The sequence below is a fragment of the Octodon degus genome, unplaced genomic scaffold (assembly GCF_000260255.1).
Source record: "Octodon degus isolate 3935 unplaced genomic scaffold, OctDeg1.0 scaffold00480, whole genome shotgun sequence".
Taxonomy (NCBI): domain Eukaryota; kingdom Metazoa; phylum Chordata; class Mammalia; order Rodentia; family Octodontidae; genus Octodon; species Octodon degus.
Window position 1 is genome coordinate 172,620 of NW_004525056.1, and position 10,478 is coordinate 183,097.

Here is a 10,478-nt window from a genome sequence, read left to right on the forward strand (position 1 = left end):
TGAATCTTTACTCAAACAAAGTAAAAGACACAGATGAAAGGGACAGATATCTAGAAAGGAAGATATTACCAAAATTAAATCAAGAAGATATAATAAATCTCCATAAACCAATAACATCCAATGAAATACAAAATGTATCAATAAATCTACCGACAAAGAAATGTCGATGTCTTGACGGATTCAAAGCCAAATTCTACAAGAAATTTATAAAAGATCTAATCCCTCCATTCCTCAACCTTTTCAATGAAATTGAAAAGGGAACAGTCCTCTCAAAAATCATTCCTGGATGCAAGTATTATACTGATACAAAAACCAGGGAAAGATGCAACTAAGAAAGAGAACTACAGGCCAATCTCCCTCATGAACATAGATGCAAAAATCCTCCATAAAATCCTACCAAATAGAATACAGCAGGTAATCAAGAAGATCATACACCACTAACAGGTGGGATTCATCCCAGGGATGCAAGGATAGTACAATATCGAAAAAATCTATAAATATAATACACTGTATCAATAGAGTGAAAACTAAAAACCACATGATCATCTCAATGGATGCAGAAAAGGCTTTTGACAAAGTTCAACACACATTCATGTTCTAAGTCTTACAGAAAATTGGAATAGAATGCCACCACTGCAACTTGATAAAAATATCTATGATAACCCAACGTCTAATATAATTATGTATGGGGAAAATTTGTAATATTTACTCTCAGGTCTGGTACAAGACAAGGATATCCTCTATCACCCCTCCTATTAAATATATTTCTGCAATCGTTAGCTAGAGCCATTAGAAAAGAGTGAGAAATAAAAAGAATAAGAATAGGTAAAGAAAAAGCTAAATCATCATTACTTGCAGATGACATTATACTTTACTTGGAAGACCCAATAAATTCCTTAAAGACTCTACTAAAATTAATACTTAAATACATTAGCATAACAGGATACAAAATAAATACTCAGAATTCAGTGGCATTCCTCTACACAGATAGCAAACACACTGAGAGGGAAAATAGAGGAACAATACCTTTTACAATAGCAACGCAGAAAATGAAATAAATTGGAATTCACCTAAGCAAAGAAGTCAAAGATCTATTAATGGAATACTACAATACTCTGAAAAAAGAGATCCTAGAAGAATTCAGAAAATGGAAAGATATTCCCTGCTCCTAGATAGGAAGAAACAACATTGTGAAGATGGCCATATCCCCCAAATTGTGGTACATATTTAATGCAATCCCTATCAAACTGCCACCCACATACCTCCCTGTCATAGAACAATCATTGCTGAAATTTATTTGGAACCAGAAAAGACCTAGACTAGCAAAAGTAATCCTAGCCAACAAAGACAAGGCAGGAGGCATTACAATTACTGACTTGAAATTATACTACAACGCTACTGTGTTAAAATCAACATGGTATTGGCAACAAAATAGATCTGAGAATCTGTGGAATAGATTAGAAGTTGCAGAGTCCTCTATGAACACACTCAGCCACCTGACCTTCGACAAAGATCCCAACATACTTAATGGAAGAAAGATAGCCTCTTTAACAAAAGGTGCTGGAAAAACTGGCTCTCTACATGCTGAAAACTAAAACTTGACCAAGGTCTATCCCCATGCACCAAGCTAAAGTCAAAATGGATTAAAGGTCTAAGCATTAAAACAGAAACACTAAATCTCCTGTAAGAGAATGTGGGAGGAACTCTTAAAGACATAAGGCTTGGAAAAGAGTTCATGAACAGTAATCAAATTGCACAGATTATGCTTGCAAGAATTAACAACTGGGACGATGTCTTATTGAGAAATTTTTGCACGTCAAAGGAAATTACAAGAAAATGAAAAGGCAACCTACATATTTAGCAAATTGTTAACTAATAAGCACTCAGAAAAGGGTAAGCTCTCTTAAATTTATAAAAAACTAAAAAACATTAAGGCCCCTAAATTTAAATTCCCAATCTAGAATTCAGATTCCAAGATGAACGCACACTTCTCAGAGGACAAAATTAAAGAAGCGAATAAATATATGGAAAAATGCTCCACATCATTAGCCATGCATTAAATGCAAAGTAAACAACAGTAAGATACTATCTCACAAGAGAAAGAATGACTATCTGAAAGAAATCAACCAACAGCAAATGTTGGAGAGGTTATGGTCAAAAGGGAACCCTTCTCCGCTGCTGGTGGGAACGTAGACTGGTGCAACCATTATAAAAATCATTGCGGAGACTCCTTAAAAAGCTAGGACTGAAAATCCCACACAAGCCTAATATCCCCCTCCTGGAAATTTTCTCAGAGGAACTGAAAAAATAATATCATAGTGATATATGTGTACCTATGTTTTTAGCAGAATAATTTGTGATAACAAAATCTTGGAAACAATCAAGATGCCCATCACTCGTGGAATGGTTAAAAAAGTTGTTGTATTTTTATGCAATGGTGTATTACTCAGCTATAAAGAATGGCAAATTTGAAGTATTTTTATTTAAGTGGATACCACTTGAAAATGTACTCATAATTGACATAAACCAGACCCACTGCATAAATGTCATGTAGTTTCCTTAGTATAAGAACTCAAAAGAAGAAATTCAAGTAGAAAGGTATAACACAATTAAAAGGAAACTGAGAAATTGAGGATTGGACAATGAGGAGAGGGCAAGCAGTAAACTTGTAAAATATAACGGGTCAAAGCCATACATTTGTATACACTAATGGATAAGGCAATGATCTTGAAAAACAACAGCACTTTTGTGAAACTGGCAGTTAATTGGTAGGATTCTCACCCTTACTAACTGTACATGATGATATACATGAACCAAGCAACTGCACTGACATTAGCAATGTGTAATAGAACAGTCACCCTTGGAATGCCTATCATTATGGTCTTCTAAATACATACTTCTTGTCATGGCATACCGATTATTATCATACTTTCTCTCAAGTAAAAGTTTGTCTTTTTTAAAAATGAGTAACACTTGAAAAAATGACACAGGAAAAAAGTGCCACAGGACAGTCCTCCTACAAAGCTGTATATGTTTAGATTTCTAAATTTCTGTGTAAAAATGTGTAATTGTTTATTCATACTCTTTAAATATTTTTCATTTTCTAATTTTTAGTCCCTCCATATTCTGTAGGGACTAAAGGTTTAACATATCAATACTTGATGGAAAATACCTGTTCCATGTTATGCCTAAGATGTTTGATATTCAGAAAGATAGTGAGGTTAAACCCAACTGGGTGTGTTGTAGGATTATAATAATCTCTTCTGGAGGGTTAACAACTGAAGTTTGCACACCAAAAATTAGAGAGAATGAAGGGCTGAAGGACAGCCAACATTTTGACCCTAGTCTTTCAACGTCAGTGAAGTGTGGAGGACATAGGAGAACGTATACTGTAACATCAAGTAACTCAGATGTTTACCTAAGGGGATGCAATTGAAGGAGCATTTTTATCTATATATTCAAAATATTAAGGATAGATATACACCTACTTTCTCTTAATCGAAAGAGAAGAAAGATTTGCACTAATAGTGTTTGGACAGGATATCATGTCTGCATCTTGTACTATGAATAACTCTTATGAAGACAACAATATGCAATTTACTAATTATTATAACTATCCTACTAACCTGTTTTTAAACTGTTTAATTGCTATTTGTTTCTCAAGAAAATTAACAAAAAATAAAGCAAATTTGATTAATTTAAACATTTGCAATATCTTTAAACCACACCTACATCAACTATTAATGTTTTTGATATTTAGAAGATATCCTTCCTTACTTCAGGATCTCTATTGTTCACTTTTACTTCAAAATTTTAAATGTTTTAAATTTTCACAATTTTTTTTCAGAAATGATATAATCCTCAGAACCCATAGATAAACGAAATCATTACTGTGGGGTCCACAAATGACTGGATATATAATTATTAAGTCATTCACAACCTTCTTTTTTCAATGTACTAGGCATATTTTTCGTTTTTATCCTGTTACTCTGTGGCACTCAGGATAAGATAGATTTTGTATCTTTGTGAAAATATTTTTCCCTAAAACTTTGTAGTATTCTTTATTACTGAATTAAAAATTATACTCATTCATATTCAAATATTGAGAAATTTTTGATAATTTTTTAAACATGACGAAACCGTTTCATGTAAATTTTAATATTTTTTACATAGTTAAGAAATATATGTTCTTGAGGGCTGGGGAGATGGCTCAGTGGAATAAGAGCTTCCCTGGCAAGCACAAGGACCTGAGTTCAATCGCTGGTTCTGCAAAAAAAAAAAAAAAAAAAAAAAAAAAAAAAAAAAAAATATATGTTCTTCTTTCTAAATATTTCCTCTCCTCCATTTCTTTTACAGTTTTCAATCAGCTATGCCAATCATCCACATGTTAGAAGTTCATTTTATGTATTCAATATCTATCAGTTTTTCTTTGATTGTTGGTGCACCAATTTTATGATGTTTCTTTATATTTTCACTGAAGATTCACATGCATGCTGTAATGATAGCAATAGTGCACCACTACTAAGTGAAAATATTTGTCTTACTTTATGATTTCCTCAGTGTACTTTAGCTACGTAAACAATTTTCTCTGAAGTGGGACTCTTGTGTATTTAATTTTTTGGGAAAAATGAAAGAGCTATCATCAGCTAATATAACTGCCAACGTCTTTCTTTCAAGTCTAAAGAAAAGATCCTGCAACATTTTTTACAAATGAAAAAGGGAAATTTTCATTAATTCTTAATAGAACTGTGGAAACACAAAGTAAATTTCTTTTAATATGAATCTATAGTTTTCTTCTCATAGAAATGTTCACAAGACTCATAAAGATACTAATAGGAATTAAAGGAGTTAACGTATGTAAAATGCTTAAGACAGAAAATGACCCCTGATAAGAGCTCTGTACAGCCAGAAACTGTGACCTCTATTTTCTTCTGGTGGTCCACTTCAGTGGGAAAACAAGGGGAAGTCTTTAATGACTGGGAATCCTGGAAACCAGATACTGCTTCACAGAAGTCACAAACCTCGTAATGTCAGCTGTTGGAGTGAGTCAGATAGCCTGGTCCCATCCTTACAAAGTCACTTACTGGCTATAGGGTGCTGGGTAAGTTCATTAGCCTGTCAGGGCTCCTCGGATCTCCATGCTCCAGATGGACTTCACCCATAGCTCTAGTCCTCATACTCCTGTTCCCAGGGTTCCCTACTCTTTACCATGAATGCTTCCTATTGTTGTCTGCTACCTTAATCAGAACAATGGCTCTGGAAAATAGTGTAGGAAGAAGGCCTAGCTAAAATTGCAACCATCTGGGTGTATACCTGCATGATAAATACATGATAGTAGTGTTATGCACACATATAAGCCACTTCATCAAGATATAGGTGCAAGCATATGAGTGGCACAGGTGGTGTCAAAAATAAGGTGGGCTTCAAGGCCTCATGGTACCATGGATGTGTTCCTGGATTCTGGCCTTGAGATGTTAACCTAGCATTCATCTCACTTCTGAAAGGGCACAGCAGCAGCCTATTTAAAATTAAACAAGTTTCATTCTCTTTTGAATAGATTTAAGTGCAGAAGAAATTAATCAATAATACAAATTCCTATAAATACACATTTCCCTCAGTTTCATTATTATTATCATACAATTGAGTGGTGCATTGTTAAATTTGATGAGCCTATATTGATATATAATTATTAACTAAATGCAGTTTACTTTCATTCTTTTTTATAAATTCTATGAATTTTGCCAATTTTATAGTGATGTGTTTTCACTGTAATAGCATCATACAGTGTAGTTTATTTTCCCTTTAAATATCACCTGTTCTCTATTCATTCACTACACCCATTCAGCTCAATGTTAGAAATTTTGTTTATCTAAAATGTTCACCAAACACCTTATGTGAATGGAAGATGATTGGATCACAGGGCACTATACTCATCATGAAACAAATCCATTAATAATTTCAACAGCTAAATGTGTGGTTAGTATGCGATGTCTGGTAGAAAGGGACTCCTAGTGAGGATATTACATAGAAGAGTATATATTCTCTGGCTCCTCCCTTCACTCTCTACTTCTTAGCTGCTGTGACATGAAAAGCTTCCTTTCCCTAGGCCCTGCTACCATGTGTTTCTGCCTTGGAACCTATCAAACATGGTCTGATTGCACGAAAATTGTGAGCTAAGTAAATCTATCTTTAAATTGTGACTGATGGCTACTTTACTTCAATGACAGGTAAGTAACTAATATACCTGGAAGAAGTTGATCCTTCTTTTTATCCACAATTTTACATTTTTCAAAATGAAATATAACTTAAATGGTCCAATATGTGTTCTTTTTAGCTTATCCTTTTTCATTTATCAATACACATTTAGGGTTCCTTCAGGTCTTCCCATGTTTTGGTAGTTTATTTTTTTCATGAACGTAACATTGTATACACTTTGGTTTGTTGATCTGTTCACTTATTGAAAGAACTTTAAATTACTTGTGAGTTTTAGAAATTATGTATGCTGCTATAAACATTCATATGAAAGTTTTGTGTCGACATATTTTAAGTCATTTGAGAAGATACAAAGAAGCATAAGTGATGCAGTATATGACAAATGTATATTTAATTTTGTAAGAAAATTCCAAGCTGCTTCCAAAGTGGCTACACTATTTTGCATTTTCACAATAATGAATCTGAGTTTATGCTGATCCAAATTCTTGAGCATTTGGTGTTGTCAGGGCTTTGTAGTTTATCCATTTTAATGGGTGTATAACACAGTATGGTTTAACAGGCACCCTTTTAGTTAATAACGATTACAAACATATTCTCATGTATTTTTTTAACAATAGTATGAGTTCTTTGATTAGATATCTATTCGGATCTTTTGACAAATTTAAAAGTGGATTTTTTTGTTTACTTATGGAGTTTTAACAATTCATTGGCTATATTGGATGTAAGAACTTCATTATGTATGCATTTGGCAAAGATTACTTTTCGTGATTGTGGCCTGTTTTCATTCTCTTAGTGTCTTTTCAAAAGAAGTTGTAAAGTGTGTTCTGTTTTATTTTTTATTGATTTTGTTTTATTTGGATTTGAAGAGTGAAAACAGAAGCAAAAACAAATAGAAAACATGACAGAAATGGTGTAACATATGATACATATATTGAAGATTTTCAAAAGAGGGATGGCTAATTAATGATGGTTATTATTATTATTATTATTTTTGTTGTTGTTATTTTTGTTGTCTTATTATTTTCTTTTTGTGTGGAAACAGAGATTAAACTTAGGCCCTTGTGCTTGCCAGGCACAAGCACTTATTCTACTGAGCCATCTCCCCAGCCCTGACTTTTTTCATTGTAATGAGAAAAATGATAAAATAACAATGAAACAGTTTCAAGACAGGTTAGTATGACAGTTGCAATAATTAATACATTGCATATTATTGTCTTCCTAGTAGTTATTCAGAGGACAAGATGGAGACATGACATTTTATGTAAACAATATTAGTACAAACATTTCCTGTTAATGAAGTAAGAGAAAGTAGCTGTATATCTATTTTAAATCTCTTGTTTATATATATATATATATATATATATATATATATATATATATTTCTTTCACACACATCGACAAAAAAGAGAAGATCCTTTATTTATAACCCCTTTTTTGTTTGCTTTTGTGAGAGATGAGTATTCCATTGCTTTTGGAGAAGCCTTTAAAGAACTTTTTCATATTGATGACAGTCCAAAGATTGTAGGTGGTTGAATTCAGCGAAATAACCCAATACAACCCAAATAAGTCCATAATACTGCTAGGTTATCAGTACAACTAGAAATTCTCTGAAAGTGTTGACATGACCAATTTACAGCTCAGCATATTAATATAGCATTACTTTATGCCTCATGGTTATAATTTTCTGCTGGATGGTTAAGACCAATTTAAAGCAAGACTTATGTAACTCAAAATGTAGCTTTTGTCATATGACAAGATCAGTCAACTAGCCTCAGGATTTAACCCGGAACCATGTATGGCACCTGTGGATCTTTTCTCAGTGTCAGCCAACTGGATGAGTCATGGCCATTTCTTGACTAATTTGCTCTCTGTGAAAGCCTGGGAGAATTTTTTTTTCTCTCTAGGTGTTTCTCCTTAAGCACACTATATATTGTCATTTACATTCCTCTGTGACCCCATGTTCTCCTTAATCAGAATATTTGGGACACCACTTATTTACAGTATATCAGAGCAGAGGTTCCCTTATGTCCGGAATCCTCATCGACCTTGAAGGGCCAGGGCCAAACATTGGCTATTCATGTAGCCCCTCTATTTCTCTAATTTTTGGTCTTTAAGTTTTAGTTGTTAAGCATCCAGAAGAGAAGCTTAATAATATTATTGCCCTGTAATAGAGGGATTTGGACTTAACAACACTAACTCTCTGTATATCAAACACTTTAGACATAATCTGGAGCTGCAATTTTCAAACAACCATAGATATTCTAAACTTTGTATACCTCCAGTGCAGAATGTGTAAAAAAGCAGTTACACATTTTTACAAAGAAATTGAGAAATTAAACCATATACAAAACTTTAGTAGGACAGTCCAATGTCTTTTTTTGTTTCTTGTTTTCTGTTACTGTATTTTTTACAAACATTTACTTAAAGAGATTATAGCAATAATCAACATTACATTAGAAGCATTATGCATTTAGAAGACCAAAATGATGGGTATTTCAAGTATGGTTTTAGTATTACACATTGCTAACATCAGTGTATTTGCTTAATTCTCATATATCAGCATATGTAGTTAGTCAGGGTGGGAATTCTACTCATTAACTGCTATTTTAAAGAACTTCATGGAGATTCTTAGGACTGTTGTCTTAACCATCTTCTTTATATAAATTTATAGTCTTTCCCATGTCATATTTCATAGCTTTTTTCTTAGATCCCTCTGAACTGTTCAATGCTTAATTTCTTACTTTCCACTTAACTGTGTTATACCATTAGATTTTCATTTCTTATTTACAGTTCTCACGCTAGGGAGACAATGTGATATTTGCATATATGGGTCTGGTGTATTTCACTTATAAATATATCTTCAAGTTGTATCCATTTATATATGAAGGCATTGTGTTTATTTTTCTTTATAGCTGAGAAATAGTGCATTGTATAAAAATACCACATCTTTTTCATCTATTCCTCACAAGATGGGTATTTTGGTCATTTCCAGAATTTGGCTATCACAAATTGTGCTGCTATAAACATAGGTGCACCTATAGCACTATGATATGAGTTTTTCAGTACTTTTGGGGCAATTCTCAAAAGGGGTATAGCAGGAGTGAATGGGATTTCCAGTCGTAGGTTTTTGAGGAGGTTCCACACTGATTTCCATAATGTTTACACCAGTCTACATTCCCACAAGCAGTGGAAACGAATTCCTTTTTTAACTATAGCCACTCCAAAATTTGTTGTTGGTTGATTTCTTTATGATAGCCATTCTTTCTGGGGTTAGATGATATCTCAGTGTTGTTTTAATTATCTTTTGATGAATAGCTAGTGATGTGAAGCATTTTTTCACGTATTTATTTGCTTCTTGGATTTCTTCCTCTGAGAAGTATGTATTCATCTCAGGTACCCACTTTTGGATCGGGTCTTTTTTTTAAATTTAATTTGTTTATTTGTTTTTTTTTTTTTTTTGGTGGAACCGGGGATTGAACTCAGGCCCTTGCGCTTGCCAGAAAAGCGCTTATTCTACTGAGCCTTCTCCCTCATTAAATTTTGGAACCCTAATGTCTTTTAGTTCTGTATGAATTCTAGGTAAAAAAAAAAACCTTTGACTGAGTGCTTATTAGTTAATAAATTTTTCCAACTTTATGGGTTGTCTTTTCACTTTGTTGGTAATTTCTTTTGATGAGCAAAAACTTCTCAATAAGGACATGTATGAGTGCTTGCTTTGGCAGCACATATACTAAAATTAGAATGATACAGAGATTAGCATGGCCCCTGTGCAAGGATTACATGTAAATTAGTGAGGCATTACATATTTTAATAAATAATAAATAAATAACAAGACTGGGCATTGTGACACACACTTGTAATCTCAGCTCTTGAGAGGCTGGAAAGAGGAGAATCGCTATGAGTCCAACCTAGTAATGAGACCCTGATCACCCTGTAGGCATTTATCTACAATAAAAAAAATACTGCTGTCTAAAAAGATCATAGAATTCACAGGTGAAAGGCTTATTATAAACATTTTTAATCAACTTGATACTGAATTTGTAAAAACAATGAAAGCAATGTAAAAGGTATTAGTCTTTGTGCTACAAACAAATCATTAGTTTCAAAAAATTTTTTTAAAAAACATGTCCGAGGGGGCCTGGCCCTAGCTCAGTCTTTAAGTGGCTGCTTCCACAAAGCTGACAGCCTCAGGTTCCTGGAGTTCGAACCTCACAACTCTCCCGCTGGCCAAAAGTGACCTGAAGGCATTCGAGGAAGGAAAAAAA

The 10,478-nt window shown here is 33.5% G+C and overlaps 1 non-coding gene across 1 annotated transcript; it reads left to right on the forward strand.

The window, feature by feature from the left end:
* The first annotated feature begins 9,919 nt into the window (after positions 1–9,919).
* LOC111814756 lies at positions 9,920–10,023 on the forward strand. The gene has a single exon (XR_002819658.1). It is a non-coding gene; the product is annotated as a U6 spliceosomal RNA (small nuclear RNA).
* The last annotated feature ends 455 nt before the right edge of the window (positions 10,024–10,478 follow it).